At 36.8% G+C, this 20,882-nt stretch overlaps 1 long non-coding RNA gene across 1 annotated transcript in view; it reads right to left on the bottom strand.

The window, feature by feature from the left end:
* The window catches only part of LOC125938873 (uncharacterized), a 106,350-nt gene extending 86,414 nt beyond the window's left edge, over positions 1–19,936 (bottom strand). Inside the window, exons 1-2 of the long non-coding RNA XR_007462845.1 lie at positions 19,367–19,936; positions 2,074–2,183 (exon numbers count right to left, since the gene is read on the bottom strand). This is a non-coding gene — a long non-coding RNA (uncharacterized LOC125938873). The remainder of the gene's footprint in view (positions 1–2,073; positions 2,184–19,366) is intronic.
* Between the last annotated feature and the right edge of the window lie 946 nt (positions 19,937–20,882).

Below are 20,882 nucleotides of genomic sequence, written 5' to 3'. Positions count from 1 at the left end.
CCTACAGATATATCACTGAATCAAGTCTGAACTATTTTTGAATCTGGCCTATAATCATAATTATTCAGTATTTAGTATGTATTCAACACTTCAAAAATGATAACCAGGTATCAATTGAGAAAGACTGTCTTAAAACCGTTTGCCTTTGAATATGGACAACAGTGAAAAACTGCTGCCTATTCAAATTCCTTATACTGAGAATCCATTATGACTGAGATGTTATTATGTAGCTTCATTTCATCTTATTCCTATTCTCTTTAATTTCAGTTTAAACAAAATCCCTAATCAACAGTGAAACTATTTTTAGCACAGAGAGGGAGGAGAGCTAATTCTTTACTTGAACACTGCAAAAGCAAGAATTGAAACCATTACAGTAACATTGTCAGTAAATTGAGTTTTAAGGGTATTAAGTATCCAGGAAAATAGTAGGAAAGGCCATCTGTTTAGGTTTCTTTGTTGTTTTTAATTTGATGGCAACATTGCTAGTGCAGATAAGGTTGGAAAACTGAGAAACTACAGTGCTTGGGTTCATAAAAAATTGCATTGAACAGTGTTTAATGAAAAGCAATATTAGTTATCAACAATAATTCATCCTTTTAAAGTATCGAACATTTGAAATTTATTAGGATAGAAATTTAAAATTTTATATTTTAAAAGAAGTCAGACCTTCTAGAGCAATACTTTTGTGTGTAGTTGGCAGAGAAACGGTGTTTGAAAGCAATCTGGCAAGATCTGTTAAAATTAAAAATCCATATACCTTAAGACCCAGCAATCCTTCTCTTGCGAGGTAACTACCACAGAAATAAAGGCACCCATATGAAAGATACTGGTTTGAGGATATTTATGTAGCGTTTTTAATGACGAAAAACTGGAAACAATACGGATGCCCATCAATAACAAAAGGGGTGACTAAATCATGGTACCTCCACATATGTGCCATTAAAGCCAATGACTTAGAGCTCTATCAGCTAACCTGAAGGATTTTCATGAAGTACTTTTGAATGCAAAAAACAAGATACAGAAAAATATGTGTATGAGACTATTTTTTTTTGTTAAACAAAATGTGTGTGTGTGTGTGTGTGTGTGTGTGCGCGCGCGCATGTGTGTGTATAAACTGTTACAGAAGCCCAAAGAAAAATATAGTGAGATAGAAATGAGATTGTTAGTATGAATGCTGTGGAGGGTGCAGGGATACTGATGTGTATGGGAAAAAAACATGAAAAAGAAAAAAAGACTTTAGCAGTGGAGCTAAAAATTTTTAAAAAACACAAAATTCACAGCATCAACTCTTATTTTTTTGACTCAATTTTCACTATTATAGAAATTCTTGCAACTTTTTAAATCATAAAAATTCCCATTTTGACTGACTGGTATGAAACCACTAAGAATGATCAGATCAGTTTTGCTTGACAAGTCTTAACCTTCGGAACATGATGAAAAAATTAAGATATATGAGGCAAAGGAAGGCAATGAGGGGTTTGAGGTCAAAATAATATGGTATGACTAAAAAGAAAGGTGATATATCTTCGTGTGAATAAGCCAGTCTAATAACTTTATGTTCATAATATTATACCCGATTGCTCTCCAAGAGTAAAAAAAAAGGTGATGTTAAAATAGTTTTAGTGATTAACAAAATAGTGTAGTTAGCATGCTCTTCAAATGTGAAACTTCTAAATACCTTGAGTAGACAATAGTAATGATGACTATTTAGCTTACTTTTGAGGGCCATTCATTTCAGGATATCTGGGTCTTAGCAGGCCAGTGAAGTATTTTGTGCAAAACATTCCCTAGGCAGTGTGAAGAGACAATGAAGGAAAGACTAGAACTACGATCATGTGTGCAAATACAGGTTTCCCTTGCTATCTAAAAGGAGAGTGTTCTCATGAAAACTTTCAAAGCCAAAATGGCATAGATTGAAGAAGAAATTACCATTAGTTTATGTGGAAAAAATTGTAAGCATTCCCAGACCCCCCAAATAGGCAGACCTTCTCAGGCTTTTCTGACACCATAGGAGACATCTTGCTAATAGGGGCACAAAAGAAAAAAAAATTGAGATAAAGCACAGATACTTACAGACACAGTCAAAACCCATGTCTGGATGCTGAGATGCTGAGTGTAGTTTTTGGAGAAGGAACTTTTGAGGAGCCACTCTCACTTCTTGGGGTACACTGCCTCTACAACTGCTCACTGCAAAAAAAACGTTGAATGCTTTTTTCACTTTTCACCTTTTTTTGTAAAAGCAAAAATCCTCCAGATTTCTTTCTATTAATGAAAATAGGTACTAATGTAGGTCTTTTGTAAAAGAGTAATGGCATAATGCAAACTTCTGAAGACTGGGGGATACATGTATCAGGAATATGGCTCTTGAGTAATAGCATTTGGCCAAGACCAGGGCAGCTCTGCACAGCTCAAGTTTCAATAGACTCTCGATGACCTGTGGCCTCTCAAGACACTATTGAATGAGTCTAAATGTGGGAGGCAGGGGTGTGTCACACAAATACCTCCTCAGCCTGGTCCTTGAGAAATGTGCTATAACTTCCTAAAAGAATACAACTACTTTGGGTGGAACAAAGGAATTTAATCACTGAGAAATTAATCATCTATGGTGAGTGAAATCAGTGTCACACAGAGAAATTTCTCTGTTGAGGTGGAAGGAGCTATGGTTCCCAGGGGATGAGTCAGACATGGAGGGTAGCACCTATGACACTGAATAATCAGGTGCAACTGGAGAGGAGTCATAAACCGCTATCACAGTAATGGCTGAGGCTGGGGAGTAGAAGGAACAATAGTGAATTGATATTGATATTGATGGTGTGAACCCTTGGAAAAGATTGTTGTTGGGGATTTTCTCCTGATTGTTCTAGTTTCATTGAAGAGTGGGTGAAGTTGAAATTTCTCTAACTGTGGGTCTGGAGCTAATTGCTAAGGATTACAATTCAGTCCATTGATTTTCCTCATGGCTGGTAAATAATAGGAGTAATCTTTCTGCATTCATTTATTAATTTGTTCAACAAATATGTATTAAGTTCATCCACTGGCAGATTTTACTTTGTGCATGTATGAAACAAACAAGTTGACTGACTTTACCTCCCAACCCCTGACCCTGGAGCCCAAACTCTTCCGAAATATAATGTTACATGTCTTCAGAAAGTACTCAACCTTGATTTCTGCCCCAATTCTCTGTTCCAATTCCTTCACCCTCCATAACTGCTGACTGTACCAGAAGTAGCCTTTGCCTTGGATTTAAATATTTTTAACCTATTTTCTATCATTTTGATGGGATTTGAGATGCGATTTAGATAATGTGACAGGAAGATACTTTATATTGGAAACAGAGAAATGGTAGTCAAATGAGTAGGGGCATAATGAGTGTGGGTGAGATTAGATGAGACTACTTTGGTAGTCCAACACAAAAGATTTGGCTTTCATGTTTGTTTGTTTTTTATTTGAAACAAGAGGTTTTCCTTTTAGCATCTCAAAGAAAAATTAGAAGTAAAACTTTTACAAAGAGCAATTTAATAATTTACCAAAACCTGAGCAATGAGTCTTTATTTAAGAATTTTTATCATTGGATTTAATATATTTCTTAATAGAATCATGTGTGTTTCCTAGTTGACATGTCACTGGTGATTCTATACTTTTAATAACATATTAAATATTTTGAACATGCTTTTTAATATCTGAGTGTATATAATTGTCTCAGACTTCTACTTCGACAGAATTTTTTTGGCAGTTGCACCAATGCCTACAACCACATCAGATAGACTCATATTTATACAATTAACAAAAAGAAATACAATTTTTTAAAATAAATCTGCACAACCAACAAAATCTAAAAGGAAAACAAAACGTAAGCTGAAAATTTCAGAACTTGAGCCTGAAAAAATGGAAACTCAGTTAGGGCCCAGCTGGAAACATAGTCAGAAGCCTTCATGTTTGATTGGAACCTGAACTTTACCTATAGCTGCAAAAAGTGTGTACCTCTTTCTTTTGACTATTTAGTCCAATTTCATTATACTCACCATAGGTGTTTGAAGGAAGAATAGAAAAGTCCAAATTAATGAGTTTTTGTAGAGCTGTAAATCTGTACAATGGCCAAAAGCTATTGCTATGTTGTTTTCTGTAGTGGCACAGACCACTTTTCCTCTGGGCAGTTACTGCTTGAAATAATTACTGACATTAATGATGCAAGCTCTTGAATTTAATAGATCTAGGTTTATGTTGTCATCCATCACTGTGCAAACATCTTCTATCTTCTCTGCTATTACTAAAAGTCTTCTTAAATGTGTTAAGATACTTTACTGACCCAGTGATGCATTTTAACTATAAGAAACCAACAGGCAAAAATTCCACCTCTCTGAGCTTTGTGTATATATTAGTATACTTTTTTTTTGCCAAAAGTTGAACACAATGATGCAAAAGAGGTCCACACAACACATCATCTTAGTCTCTCACATATATATAATCTTATAACACAATAAATTTTTACCACTTAATAAAGGTCTTGGTTCAATAAGGATTTTTCTAGTCTTCACAAAAGAGAGGGTTTAAATAACATTGTCAGATAACTGTTCAGATTTGACTACCACCCTTTTCTGTTGCTGAAGTCTCAGTAAAATGGATTTTCTGGAATTCTTAGTAGGCAAGTGCGGCAGGCCCAGAGACACTCCTAGCTTAAGCTCTAGGGTTCCCCTTTTTGAGGTTATTCTGAGATGTACAAAAATATGACCTTTTTATGTCCCCTCTGATCTTCCTCCCCATTTTTATCTTTACCATCTGTCCTATTTCTTAGCCAGTGTGTCCCTGTCTTGTTCAATTTAGATTATCTGAGTAAATTCTCCTCTTTACAGGGCTTTATCCTGGAAGACAGCTTCCGTTGGCTAATTTTAAAAGTTCCCATGGCCTGTATCACTCCAGCAGCACCTGAATTTTGTGTTTCCTCTCACTCTTACCCATGAGTTCTGTTATAGATTTGTCTACTCTCTCAGATTGGCCTCCTGGGCTTTCTATGTTGAGTACGACTCTGCCTTAGAGGCAAATACCTGCTAACAATTCAGATTCTGGGATTCTCACAGGTCTTTTTGCTTTATCTTTGCTTCTTCTTGGGCACTTTGATATCACACATATCGTGCTATTACTGTTTTGTCACACCGACTTAGATTTTGGGGTCTGCGGAAGTAACCTTTTAGTTTGTTGTACCTCTTGTATGTGGATTTTTTTTTCTTTGCCATCTTAATTAATTTGATTTTGTAGGGGCTTGTGGAATTTACCCAAGTAGGCTGCCTACTGCAGCTGCAGTCTTGCTCCAACTTCCTTTTTATTTCTTCTTGGCTCTGTTTTGCTAAGTTTTATTTTTCTAAGAATTTGTCTATCCCACTTCAAATTTTATTTTTTCGAGAAATGTAACACATATACAGAAAAGTACACAAAGTAAAATGTGCAGCTTGTGAATTTCACAAAGTGAAACTCCCTGTAACCATCACTCAGCTCAAGAAATAGAAATAGCATTTTCTAATTTCCTTTTTACTTCCTTTTTGACCCTGGAGTTAATTAGAAGTATACTATTTAATTTCCAAATATTTGGAGATTTTCCAGATATATTATGGTTATTAATTCCTGGTTTAAATTTATATGATCAGAGAATAACTTCTAAATGATATTAATCATTTAAAATCCATTAAGCCCATTTGAGGGCTATTTGGTGATTGTTTCATGTACACTTTATGATTGTATATTCTGATGTTGCTGGTGGACTATAATATAAATATTAATTAAGTTAAGTTGGTTCATATTCCTGTTCAGGTCTAACTAATTTTACTAATACACTGATTTTCTGTTTACTTGTCTTGTAAATTACTGAGATAGAATCATAAAATCTTTATACTTGTAGATTCCTTTATTTCTGCTTCTAATTCTATTAGCTTTTGCTTCATGCATTTTGAAGCTCTGTTGTTAGATGCATACACATTTAGGATTTTTAAGTCTTCTTTGTGAATTAGTCCACTATGTGCATAAAATATCCCAACTTTATCCCTGGTAACATTCTTTTTTTTTTTTTTAATTAAAAAGATTTTTTAAAATATTTATTTATTTTTAAGAGAGAGAAAGAGTGTGAGCGGAAGTGGAACAGAGAGAGAAGGAGACACAGAATCCAAAGCAGTCTCCAGGCTCCAAGCTGTCAGCACAGAGTCTGATGCAGGGCTCAAACTCACAAACCACAAGATCATGACCTGAGCCGAAGTTAGACACTTAACTGACTGAACCACCAGATGCCCCTTCCCTGGTAACATTCTTTGTTCTCAAGTCTACCTTGTCTTTTATTACTATAGATATACCAGCTACCTTTTGATACCCGTTTGAATGGCATATCTTATTCTATTTTAACTTTATCTATGTCTTTTATTTAAAGTGGGTTACTTGTTAACAGCATGTAGTCTTGCTTTTTATACAATCTTTCTTTTTAATTGGTGTTTAAATCTTTTATATTTAATGAAATTATTGACATGATTAGATGAGAATCTATCACCTTTCTAGCTTTTTCTATTTCTTCTGTTGTTTGTTTTAACCTGTTTTTCTGCTTACTTTTCATTAATTGAATATTTTCCAGGCTTTATTATCTTTGCTATCGTTATATTATTATATCTATCGATCTGTCTAGTTATATATGCGTATGTAAATATGTAACTATAGTTATGTCACTATATGTAACATAACAGTAGTTTTATGTATATATGTATGTATATATATGTTTGCCAATATATTGCCAATATATATACCTATCTTTTATCTTTAATATGACCTATCTTCCAATTTATATTTATATTGCTTCACATAAGAAGTATAAATGTTTACCATATAAATTTACAACTGTATATTTCCAATTCCTCCCATCCTTTTTGCAATGTTGTCACACAGTTTACTAATTGCTACTACATTTGCTATATAAGTGGTCAAAAACTTTCTCATCCTTTCACTAGAAATCTGGGGTTTAACTACTCTCTCTGCTACATAATTACTCAAGTCTCCTCACATCTAGGTCAAAGTGATGTTAAGACAGAAGGCAATGGGGGTTGGCCTCACCTTCTTAAAACCCCAGCTTTACCAACTGTAGGGTTTCCCATTACCAAATTTTGTTTCCTGTGGGTTTTCCTTACCAGTCATTGCCACCATCACCACCATCACCATGGAAATTCCGGGGGGGCTGGGGTGACAGACAACAGAGAGATGAAAGAGAAAAAAAAACCCTAAACAAACAAAATGCTCTCTCTTTGTGAGTATTAGAAGTTCCCTTTCTAGCTCCTGGAGGCAGAACTAAAGGGATTCTCTGACCTTAGGACATTTTTTTGGGTCACCAGTGCTTTGAGTTCAAGTCAGGGAATACTAGAAGAATAAAATGTCAAACTCACAGACAATTCACTGGCACTTTTAATTTTGGTCTTCTGCAATCCTCTGATATTTAATTGTCTGTCTTCAAACAGCTGTTCCATGCATTCTGCCAAGGTTTTATAGCTGTATTCATTAAGGGAGATAGGGTGGAATGTGAGTAGTTCATGTGAATAGTATATCACGGTATCAATTTGTATCTCTCTGGTTACTATTGAGTCTGGAAACCTTTTCATAGATTTACTGGCTGTTTGGATATGCTCTTTTGTAAATTATGGGTTTAAAGTCTCTTGCCCTTTGGTTGTTTACATTTGGGTTGCTTATCTTATTACTGATACATAGAAATTATTGCGCTCTAATGTAACATTTTTGTGAATTATCAAGTGTTAAATCTGTTTGAGGTCTGTTCCTGCGATCCCTATTTGATCCTGCTGTATGTTTGTTCATTCATACACCAATGCCATACTGATGTAATTATTATATTTTAATAAGCTTGATATAGAGTCCAACAAGTCATTTTAGGTCACTTTGTTTAAGAGTTTCTTGGCTATTTTTAGTTCTTTGCATTTAGATACAAATTTGAGGATCAGATTATCAGTTCCTTTCCCAGGCATAAAATGAAAATTGATAAAGCTCTGTTTGGCATGGATTGAATGGATAGATTAATTTGGAAAGAACTGACATCTCATAATATTGAGTCTTCCAATCACTCCATTTCTCTAGGATTTATTTAAAAAAAATCTCAGTAGTTTTTATTGTTTTCTGCTCAAGGTTTCACACAACTTTTAATATATTTATTTCTAGTTAGTTAATATTTTCATGCTACCTGAAATTTTTTAAGTTTAATTTTGTTTGCTGCTGGTATGTAGAAATGCAAATTATTTATGCAAAGCAATTATCTATCCAGCAATCTACACTATTTATGTATTCTTTTGGATTTCCTTTATACACAGTCACCTTTGATATGATTAGAACTGAAATTTCGTTTTTAATTTTCCAATCTTCACACTTTTTATTTATTCTTACACCCTAGCTAGAACATGTAGTAAAATTTGCTACATCTAGTATAATGTTGAATAAAACATGGAAGAGTAGAGATCCTTGTCTTTCTTCAAATTATAAAAGGAAACTTTTTAACCTTTCACTATTTAGTAAAATATTTATAGAATTTTATAGATACATTTTTTTCACATTGAAGAAGTCATATTTCCCCAGAAACATGTTTCATTTTATCAAGTTCTTCTTCACCAATTGATATGATTTTGTCATTCCCCCCCCCCAATTCTGTATATATGATGAATTACGTTGATTTATTTTTGAATATTAAACCATTCTTGAATTTCTGGAATAAATCCTACTTGGTTATAACATATTATTCCTTTAATTAGTATCAGAACTTGGTTTGCCAATATATTGTTTGTGATTTTGTGAAAGATTGGCCAGGAATTTTTCTTTCTTATAATGGGCTTTCTCAATTTTGTATTAAGATTATTCTGGATTAATTAAATAAGTGGAAGTGTTTGTGTTTATCTGTTGTTTTTTTGAAAAGTGTATACAACATTGAAATGGTCTTTTTTTGAAAATTTGGTGGAATTGCCTCTAAAACTTGGGCATTTTCTTTTTTTTTTTTTAATTTTTTAACATGTATTCATTTATGAGAGACAGAGAACACAAGCAGGGTAGGGGCAGAGAGAGAAGGAGACACAGAATTGAAGTAGGCTCCAGGCTCTGAAGTGTCAGCACAGAGCCTGACGCCGGGCTCGAACCCACGGACCGTGAGATCATGACCTGAGCTGAAGTTGGACACTTAACTGACTGAGTCACCCAGGCGCCCCTTGGGCATTTTCTTTGTGGGAAAATTTTTAATGACTGCTTTTAACAAAAAATGTTTATAGGACTACTCAGGCTTTTTATTATTTCTTTTCTAAGTTGTTAAGTTATATTTTTTAAAGAAATAGATCCATTTAAATTTAAGTATTTAACTATATTAGCATAAAGTTAGCTCTGTCTTTAAAAAATCTGGGGTGCCTGGATGGATCAGTTGGTTAGGCATTGGACTCTTGGCTTCAGCTCAGATCATGATCTCATGATTGATGACTTTGAGCCCTGGTCTGGGCCTTTGCTAACAGCATGAAGCCTGCTTGGGTTTCCGACTCTCTTTCTTTGCCCCTTCTCTGCTTGCTCTCTCTAAACAAACAAACAAACAAACAAACAAACAAACAAAAATCTATTTCTATAGTCATGTTCCCTTTTTACATTCAAATGCTATTTACCGGTGCCTTCTCTGTCTTTGTTTTGTTTTGTTTTGTTTTTTCATGAGATTTTACCAGATGTTTAGCTTGTGTATTACTCTTTTCAAAGAACAAACTTTAGATTTTGTTGATCATCTCCATTGCATCTTTATTTTCAATTTTTTTAATGTGCTCTTAACTATATCCTTTCCTTCTATTTTATTTGGATTTATTCTATTTTTATTTTATTAAGTGTTAAGTGAAGGATTTTATTTATTAGTTTTCAGAACTTCTTATTTAAATGTACATTTAAGGCTAAAATCTTTCCTTGCAGGTTATTTGTCATTGCATCTTTAAAGATTTAGTTTCTAAGTATTTATTATCACTTACTTCTATGGATTTAAAAATTTACATTATGATAGTTTGGTTACTGAGTTGTTTAAAAGTTGTTATAATCTTTCAAATATATAATATTTGTTTTTTAAAATAAATTTAAAAAATTTATTTTAATTTTAAAAATATTTATTTATTATTTTTTAATGTTTGTTTGTTTGTTTATTTAATATGAATTTTATTGTCAAATTGCTTTCCATAAACACCCAGTGCTTATCCCAACCAGTGCCCTCCTCAATATCCATCACCCACCCCCCCTCCCTCCACCCCCCATCAACCCTCAATTTGTTCTCAGTTTTTAAGATTCTCTTATGTTTTGGCTCCCTCCCTCTCTAATATTTTTTTTTCCTTCCCCTCCCCCATGGTCTTCTGTTAAGTTTCTCGGGGTGAGTGAAAGCCTATGGTATTTGTCTTTCTCTGTATGACTTATTTCACTTAGCATAACACTCTCCAGTTCCATCCGCGTGGCTACAAAAGTCCATATTTCATTCTTTCTCATTGCCAAGTAGTATTCCATTGTGTATATAAACCACAATTTCTGTATCCATTCATCAGTTGATGGACATTTAGGCTCTTTCCAAAATTTGGCTATTGTTGAAACTGCTGCTATAAACATTGGGGTATAAGTGCCCCTATGCATCAGCACTCCTGTATCTCTTGGGTAAATTCCTATCAATGCTATTGCTGGGCCATAGGGTAGATCTAGTTTTAATTTTTTGAGGGAACTCCACACTTTTCCAGAGCGGCTGCACCAGTTTGCATTCCCAACAACAGTGCAAGAGGGTTCCCGTTTCTCCACATCCTCTCCAGCACCTATAGTTTCCTGATTTGTTCATTTTAGCCACTCTGACTGGCATGAGGTTGTATCTGAGTGTGGTTTTGATTTGTATTTCCCTGATAAGGAGCGACGTTGAGCATGTTTTCATGTGCCTCTGGCCATCTGGATATCTTCTTTAGAGAAGTGTCTATTCTAGTTTTCTGCCCATTTCTTCGCTGGATTATTTGTTTTTTGGGTGTGGAGTTTGGTGAATTCTTTATAGATTTTGGTAGAATTTGATAGAATTTGATAGAATTCTTTATAGATTTTGATAGAATTCTTTATAGATTTCTCCTCTAGGGTTTTGATGGTTTCCTGTCTCACATTCAGGTCCTTTATCCATTTTGAGTTTATTTTTGTGAATGGTGTAAGAAAGTGGTCTAGTTTCATCCTTCTGCATGTTGCTGTCCAGTTCTCCCAGCACCATTTGTTAAAGAGACTCTCTTTTTTCCATTGGATATTCTTTCCTGCTTTGTCAAAGATTAGTTGGCCATACTTTTGTGGGTCTAATTCTGGGGTTTCTATTCTATTCCATTGGTCTATGTGTCTGTTTTTGTGTCAATAGCATGCTGTCTTGAAGATTACAGCTTTGTAGTAAAATCTAAAGTTTGGGAGTGTGATGCCTCACACTTTGGTCTTCTTCCTCAATATTACTTTGGCTATTCAGGGTCTTTTGTGGTTCTTTACAAATTTTAGGATTGCTTGTTCTAGCTTTGAGAAGAATGCTGGTGCAATTTTGATTGGGATTGCATTGAATGTGTAGATAGCTTTGGGTAGTATTGATATTTTAACAATATTTATTCTTCTAATCCATGAACACGGAATGTTTTCCCATTTCTTTGTATCTTCTTCAATTTCCTTCATAAGCTTTCTATAGTTTTCAGCATACAGATCTTTTATAAATTTACTTAGGTTTATTCGTAGGTATTTTATGCTTCTTGGTGCAACTGTGAATGGGATCCGTTTCTGTATTTGTCTTTCTGTTGCTTCATTGTTAGTGTATAAGAATGCAACTGATTTCTGTACATTGATTTTGTATCCTGAGACTTTGCTGAATTCATGTATCAGTTCTAGCAGACTTTTGGTGGAGTCTATCAGGTTTTCCATGTATAATATCATGTCATCTGCAAAAAGTGAAAGCTTGACTTCATCTTTGCCAATTTTGATGCCTTTGATTTCCTTTGTTGTCTGATTGCTGATGCTAGAACTTCCAACACTATGTTAAACAACAGCGGTGAGAGTGGACATCCCTGTCGTGTTCCTGATCTCAGGGAAAAAGCTCTGTTTTTCCCCATTGAGGATGATGTTAGCTGTGGGCTTTTCATAAATGGCTTTTATGATGTTAAGTATGTTCCTTCTATCCCAACTTCCTCGAGGGTTTTTATTAAGAAAGATGCTGAATTTTGTCACATTCTTTTTCTGCATCGATTGACAGGATCATATGGTTCTTTTCTTTTATTGTGATGTATAACGTTGATTGATTTGCAAATGTTGAACCAGCCCTGCATCCCAGGAATGAATCCCACTTGATCATGGTGAGTAATTCTTTTTAAATGCTGTTGAATTCGATTTGCTAGTATCTTATTGAGAATTTTTGCATCCATATTCATCAGGGATATTGGCCTGTAGTTCTCTTTTTTTGCTGGGTCTCTGTCTGGTTTGGGAATCAAAGTAATGATGGCTTCATAGAATGAGTCTGGAAGTTTTTCTTCCCTTTCTATTTTTTGGAACAGCTTGAGAAGGATAGGTATTATCTCTGCTTTAAATGTCTGGTAGAATACCCCAGGGAAGCCATCTGGCCCCGGACTCTTATTTGTTGGGAGATTTTTGAGAACCGATTCCATTTCTTTGCTGGTTATGGGTCTGTTCAAGGTTTCTATTTCTTCCTGATTGAGTTTTGGAAGTATGTGGGTGCTTAGGAATTTGTTCATTTCTTCTAGGTTGTCCAGTTCGTTGGCATATAATTTTTTATAGTATTCCCTGATAATTGGTTGTATTTCTGAGGGATTGGTTGTAATAATTCCATTTTCATTCATGATTTTATCTATTTGGGTTATCTCCCTTTTCTTTTTGAGAAGCTTGGCTAGAGGTTTATCAATTTTGTTTTTTCAAAAAACCAACTCTTGGTTTCGTTGATCTGCTCTACAGTTTTTTTTAGATTCTAGAATTGTTTATTTCTGCTCTGATCTTTATTATTTCTCTTCTTCTGCGGGGTTTGGGGTATCTTTGCTGTTTTGCTTCTATTTCCTTTAGGTGTGCTGTTAGATTTCGTATTTGGGATTTTTCTTGTTTCTTGAGATAGGCCTGGATTGCAATGTATTTTCCTCTCAGGATTGCCTTCGCTGCATCCCAAAGTGTTGGGATTGTTGTATTTTCATTTTCATTTGTTTCCATACATTTTTTAATTTCTTCTCTAATTGCCTGGTTGGCCCATTCATTCTTTAGTAGGGTGTTCTTTAACCTCCATGCTTTTGGAGGTTTTCCAGGCTTTTTCCTATGGTTGATTTCAATTTTCATAGCATTGTGGTCTGAAAGTATGCATGGTATGATCTCAATTCTTCTATACCTATGAAGGGCTGTTTTGTGACTCAGTATGTGATCTATCTTGGAGAATGTTCCATGTGCACTCAAGAAGAAAGTATATTCTTTGGGATGCAGAGTTCTAAATATATCTGTCAAGTCCATCTGATCCAATGTATCATTCAGGGCCCTGGTTTCTTTATTGATCCTGTATCTAGATGATCTATCCATTGTTGTAAGTGGAGTATTAAAGTCCCCTGCAATTACCACATTCTTATCAATAAGGTTGCTTATGTTTGTGATTGTTTTATTTTATATATTTGGGGCTCCTGTATTTGGCATATAGACATTTATAATTGTTACCTCTTCCTGATGGATAGACCCTGTAATTATTATGTAATGCCCTTCTTCATCTCTTGTAACAGCCTTTAATTTAAAGTCTAGTTTGTCTGATATAAGTATGGCTACTCCAGCTTTCTTTTGACTTCCAGTAGCATGATAGATAGTTTTCCATCCCCTCACTTTCAATCTGAAGGTGTTCTCAGGTCTAAAATGAGTCTCTTGTAGACAGCAGATAGATGGGTCTTGTATTTTTATTCATTCTGATACCCTATGTCTTTTGGTTGGAGCATTTAGTCCATTTACATTAAGTGTTATTGAAATATATGGGTTTAGAGTCATTGTGATGTCTGTAGGTTTCATGCTTGTAGTGATGTCTCTGGTCCTTTGTGGTCCTTGCAACATTTCACTCACAGAATCCCCCTTAGGATCTCTTGTAGGGCTGGTTTAGTGGTAATGAATTCCTTCAATTTTTTTTGTTTGGGAAGACCTTTATCTCTCTTATTCTGAATGACAGACATGCTGGATAAAGGATTCTCTGCTGCATATTTTTTCTGTTCATCACATTGAAGATTTCCTGCCATTCCTTTCTGGCCTGCCAAGTTTCAGTAGATAGGTCTGCCACTAGTCTTATGGGTCTCCCTTTGTAAGTTAGAGCCTGTTTATCCCTACCTGCTTTCAGAATTTTCTCTTTATCCTTGTATTTTGCCAGTTTCACTATGGTATGTCATGCAGAAGATCAATTCAAGTTATGTCTGAAGGGAGTTCTCTGTGCCTTTGGATTTCCATGCCTTTTTCTTTCCCCAGATCAGGGAAGTTCTCAGCTATTATTTGTTCAAGTACACCTTCAGCCCCTTTCTCTCTCTCTTCCTCTTCTGGAATTCCTATTATACGGATATTGTTCCGTTTGATTGCATCACTTAGTTCTCAAATCTCCCCTCATACTCCTAGATTTTTTTTATCTCTCTTTTTCTCAGCTTCCTCTTTTTCCATAATTTCATTTCTAATTCCCCTATTCTCTCCTCTGCCTCTTCAATCTGAGCTGTGGTCACCTCCATTTTATTTTGCACCTCATTTATAACATTTTTTAGCTCCTAATGACTATTTCTTTGTCCCTTGATCTTTGTAGCAATAGATTCTCTGCTGTTCTCTATACCTTTTTCAAGCCCAGTGATTAATTTTATGACTATTATTCTAAATTCTTGTTCTGTTATATTGCTTAAATCGGTTTTGATCAATTCTTTAGCTGTCACTACTTCCTGGAGTTTCTTCTGAGGAGAATTCTTCCATTTCATCATTTTGGGTAGTTCCTGCGGTAGCTCCAAACTGCAGGGCACTTCCCCTGTGCTGTCTGGAGTAACTTGTGTTGGTGGGCGGGGCTGCAGTCACACCCAATGTCTGTCCCCAACCCACTGCTGGGGCCACAGTCAGACTGGTGTGTACCTTATCTTCCCCTCTCCCAGGGGCAGGACTCACTGTGGAGTGGTGTGGCCCCTGTCTGGGCTACTCGCACACTGCCAGGCTTGTGGTGCTGCTCTGATGGGATCTGACGTATTAGCCAGGGTGGATCCGCAAGGTGCACAGGGGCGGGAGGGGCAGGCTCAGCTCACTTTGCTGTGGGTGGTCCCCTGCAAGAGTGGCCCTGCAGCACAGGGAGGCAGGTAGACCCGTCAGAGGGATGGATCCACAGAAGCACAATGTTGGGTGTTTGCATGGTGCAAGCAAGTTCAGTGATGGGCACTGGTTCCCTTTGGAATTTCTGCTGGGGGATGGGAGAGGGAGATGGCACTTGCCAGTGCCTTTGTTCCCCAGCTGGGCTGAGCTCTGTCTTCCGAGGCTCAACAACTCTCCCTCCGGGTGTCCTCTCGTCTTCCTGCTCTCTGAGCAGAGCTCTGTTGATTTTTAACATTCCAGATGTTAAGTCAGAACTCACGGACTCTGGCCCCTCTGCTTTTTCAAGGGGCTCTGCCTTGCCTGGCGGGCTGCCCCTCTGCCTCCCCGGCTCCCTCCCACCAATCCGTGTAGCATGCACTGCTTCTCTGCCCTTCCTACCCTCTTCCGTGGGCCTCTTGTCTATGCTTGGCTCTGGAGAGTCCATTCTGCTAGTCTTCTGGTGGTTTTCTGGATTATGTAGGCAGATGTGGGTGGAATCTAAGTGATCGGCAGGACGAGGTAAGCCCAGCGTCCTCCTACACCACCATCCTCCCCATGCCTCCAATGGTTATTTATTTTTGAGAGAGAGAGACAGAGCACAAGTGGGGACGGGCAGGGAGAGAGGGAGACACAGAATCTGAAGCAGGCTCCAGGCTCTGAGCTGCCAGCCCAATGTGGTGCTCCAACTCACAGACTGAGATCATGACCTGGGCCGAAGTTGGAAGCTTAACTGACTGAGCCACCCAGGAGCCCCTTAAATATTTATTTTTGAGAGAGATAGAGAGCAAGCAGGATAGGGGCACAGAGAGAGGGAGAGAGAATCCCAAACAGGTTTGTGTTGCCAGCTTAGAGTCCAATGTGAGACTCGAACCCATGAATCATGAGATCATGACCGGAATTGAAACCATGAGTGGAATTGCTTAACCGACTGAGCTACCCAGATGCCCCCAAATATATAGATATTTTTAAAAACTCATCTTTTTTGTTCTTAATTTCTACTTCAATTCTCATTCAAGAATGCGATATGCACTTGTATATGTCTATACAAAATGTATTACAAATGTAATTTTTACAAATGCATTTTTAATTTCCTTATATATCTTTTTATGACATAGCAGTGATTTAGAGCTATGTTGAAATCACCTGTCTTGATGATGGATTTTAAAATATCCTCTTATATTTCAATTGTTGCTTTATATATTTTGAGGGCATTGTATTTTATGCCTGCTTATTTAGAATAGCTTTATAGTATCTTGGTTAATTAAATCTTCTAAAAGTACTATTTAGAGACTCTAACAAAGTTTTAATTAAAATTGTTATGTGTGGGGCACCTGGGTGGCTTAGTCAGTTAAGCATTGGACTTCAGCTCAGGTCACGATCTTGTGGTTCAAGAGCTGGGCCCCACATTGGGCTCTGTGCTGTGAGCTCAGAGCTTGGCACCTGCTTCAGATTCTGTGTCTCCTTCTCTCTCTGCCCCTTCCCTATTCATGCTCTGTCTTTCTCTCTCTCAAAAATAAATAAACATTAAAAAAAATTGTTTTGTATAAAGTCAGTAGAGCAACATCATTTGGTTCCTTTGTTCTAGATACTTTCTCATTCTTTAGCTTTCAACCTTTGCATATTCTATGTTTTAACAATATCTTTTGTAAATAGCATGTAGCCAGATTTTTAAAAATTATAGTCTGACAGCCTGAGCTTTTAACTTTAAATCAATGTAAATTAACAATGATTATACATTTGCACACTTTTAATTAAAGAAAAATTTTTTTAGTATTTATTTTGAGAGAGAGAGAGAGTGAGCAAGGGAGGGGCAGAGACAGAGGGAGACACAGAATCCAAAGAAGGCTCTAGGCTTTGAGCTGTCAACACAGAGCTGGACGTAGGGCTCAAACCCATGAACCATGAGATCATGACCTGAGCCAAAGTCAGATGCTTAACCGACTGAGCCATCCAGGTGCGCCTAATTTTTTTTTTTTTTTTAATTTTAGTTAGTTAACACACAGTGTGATACTGGTTCCAGGAGTAGAATTCAGTGGCTGTTGGTGGGAATGCAAACTGATGCAGTGACTCTGGGAACAGTATGAAGTTTCCTCAAAAAACTAAAAATAGAAGTACCCTATGATTTAGCAATTGCACTATTAGGTATTTACCTAAAGTATACAAAAACAAATATTCAATGGGGTACATGCACCCCAGTGTTTATAGCAGCATTATCAATAGTGAAACTATGGAGAGAGCCCAAATGTTTATGTTTTTTTTATTGATCCCATTCTTCCTATGTTTTTCTACTTTCTTGCCTATTTAGAAGTTTATATTTCTTTTAACAAAACAAGAACTTTAACATTTTTAAAATATGTCTAGTTCTTCCTTATCCTCTCCCAAATACTCATGAATTTATATTAAATAGATTTTACTTTGGGGCTCTGTCTCAGTCTTGGGGGTAGTGGCTTTTCCTTATTTTTGGCATTCTTAGCTTATTTAGAATTCTTTTGCTTCCTACTAGCCAATCCTTTGATACCCTAATCCCCTATAATTAACAATTCTTTATCTTGCCCTATTCAAGTGGTTGGACTCTGAAAAATAATTCAATCCATAACAGGATGGAGTAAATTTAATGTGAGATGCAAGTGAATCTGAATGGTACAATTGGAAGATTTAAGTTGCTAATGTCAGTGCTCCACTCAGATCCTGTAGTATTTGGTGTGTTTTCTTTTCCAACAGCTAGTACCCACAGCTCTTTTACAGAGAACATCTATGGAGAGCCAGAAAACCTGAAAATTGCCTCTTCCCTCTCTCTTCTACCCCATAAACAATGTGAGTGTAAAAGTTCATTACTTTGCCTTGAATCAGGAAGAGGAGGAGGTGTGGTAACTTTTAAAGGATCAGACTGAAGCTACAATATCTATAGTACTTTGTCTGATACTATGCCCTTGTTACTTCCCCAACTCTTCTATTGGTGTCTTCTGATAATTGTTTGACAAGAATTTTAACCTCAGGTTCTGCTTCTGAGGAAGTTGACTTAAGACACTCAGGCCATCTGTTCTACGAGTTCTATTTCAGAGTATATGTTTTTAAGATTGTAATATTTGAGATAATTGTACTCAGTACAACGTTGGCCTGTGCCCTCCTATCTACTTGGAGATAATGGCTTCTGTATATCATGAAATGTATTGAGGAAGTGCAAAGGCCCCCTAATGTGTTCCCCTCCTAGTGAAATCAAGGATAAAGGAGTGAGAAACCTTAGGACAGAAGCACTAGGTTCCCCCAAAGCAATGGGTAATCTTTGCCATTTATCCTTCCATTAAGCATCTCCTGAGATGAGGGTTTTTCTTGAAATAAATGACATTGGGAGGAGATTGTCCTTTTAGTTTTGTAACCTGAAAGTCCCAGGCGTTTGTTTACATATGGAGCGGCAGAGGATTTAGTGCCCAGACTGTCAATTCTAATGGTTGTTTTAATCAACATTTTAAGCAAGTAGAAATTTTGCACAGCCTTCATGTTATTCTGATGGACAGCTTCATCAACATGTTATCATTCTCCCTGAATTCTGTAGTGAGAATGTAGGCGCGATTCCAAACTGATAGCAGGGAGAGACAAAACTAAAGTTTAAAAGATGTTTCTCTAATCTACTTTCTCATTGCATCACAAGCCAAACTGCTTCGGGCTACTCCGACACTTAAAATAGTTGAATACACTTTCTATTTCTAGATACCGTGTTTTCCGCTATGGTTTCTCTATGGTTTATTTCTCCAAAAGGATCAGGCATCCAGTGCTCATTTTTAAAATTCTGGCAAGAACCAAAGCCTTGCTTTGGCACACATTTCATAAATCAACGGGAACATAATAGTAACTTCGATGATAAAAAATATTATCACTCTGGAAAAAGGAAAAACACATCTATATGCTTCAAACCTTTGGTTCAGCTATTCATAACTTTTTGTGAGAGGTTTTTGTTTTTTGTTTTTTTCTCCCAACATAACTCACAGTTCTGGTAAAAAGCGGAATGAATGCAGAAAACTGCTTAGGTGACTTGCCTATCCAGGGAGGACGCAATGGGATCTCTCCGGGGTGTTTGACGAGTCCTTTCTCTGCCTTGCTGGTGTCAGTTCCAGAAGAAATAAAAATGACGGCGGTAGGCTAGTAAGGACTCGAAACCCAAAGCAAAATGCTTCCCATCCGGAGCAGCTGTGCCATCAGTCCTACGAAAGCCTCACGCCGGAACACCGGAAATGTGGGAGAACCAGTCTCTGAAGCGCGGGCTCAACGGCTGCTGGGTACTGCGCAGGCGTTCTGGAGTCCCTCGCCGCCGAGCAAAGTGGGCTTGAAGCGGCCAAAAGGTTCTCTGTGGAGGTAGCACTCCTCTTCTGTTTCACTTTGTGGTTCGTGCAGGGGAAGAAATGGGACTGTCTTCTAAGCGACGGTTGCTGCTGCCGGTATAATTCCACACACCCCTCAAAACGGGCGAAAGGATAAATAGATTTCTTGTTACCTCAAGACTCTATTCTAACAGCTGTCCAGTGTTGATTTCAGGGGACGTATTTTTTAATTGTTTTTTTGAAATTCTATTAGAGCAAGTTGAAATGTAATTAGCGTTCCAGCCTACCAAATTTATGCGTCTGAGTCAAACATATTTAAGTGTTACTGTAGCTTCAGAAAAAAGCTATTGATTCTGAAGTGGTGTGTTTTGATTGCTTTTTTTTTTTTTTTTTTTTTTTTTTTTTTTGTAAAATTGGATTTAAGTTATTGCTACAGAAGTCTTAGTAACAAGCGTTTGGTTTTGTAGACTTTATCTCCATACCAGTGGAGAATCAGTGACTGACTTGTGAGCAAAACAATTGCGTTTTGGACTTGTCTTCAGCTCTTGGAATAACTTGGAGTATGGGTCTGACTGGCATTCCCTGTATTAATATCAAGAACTGAGCTGCATGAAAGTCAAGGCCTGCTTCTCAAGACCCTCAGCTGAGCACTCACTTCCTCTGGCTGGTTGGCAAGGTGGCTCATGTTCTGCTCCTGGTACAGTCTCTAGAAAAGAGCAAATGTTGAGGAAACTGAAATTGGCAATACTATACGGACTAGACAGAGATAACTGGCAGATGTGTCGTTGGGAGAAAGAGAAGAGAGCCAGGATCAATTCCTTAAGAAGAAATTTTCATTTTTCTCTTCCAAATGCAGAAGAAATGTATCCAGCAAGTAGGAATCCCTGATTTTTTTTTCCTTTTTAAGGTAAGAGTTGTGTAAATATAAATAATCCAAAAGTAATTGAATAGTAAAGACTAGTGGGGGTAAAAAGCCGCAGCAGTCTTAAATCAGCTGGTCAGGCCTGTGCTGTTTTATGAGTATCTAGGCTGTTCTTTTTGGCGTTTTTAGTGGCCCATGCTTTTATAGGAAATAGATACCAAAAAATACAGTAAACATCTATTGCACATATTTGCTCTAGATATGCCATGAATATTTAAACAAACTCAAATTTTAATTGGAGCAACAAGACAAATCTAACACAGTTTTGCATTGAGAATGGTGTGTGTGCTTCGTTTGATTTTCTATTC

This window comes from Panthera uncia (assembly GCF_023721935.1).
Source record: "Panthera uncia isolate 11264 chromosome B2 unlocalized genomic scaffold, Puncia_PCG_1.0 HiC_scaffold_24, whole genome shotgun sequence".
Taxonomy (NCBI): Eukaryota; Metazoa; Chordata; class Mammalia; order Carnivora; family Felidae; genus Panthera; species Panthera uncia.
This window is presented reverse-complemented; position numbering and strand designations above follow the sequence as displayed.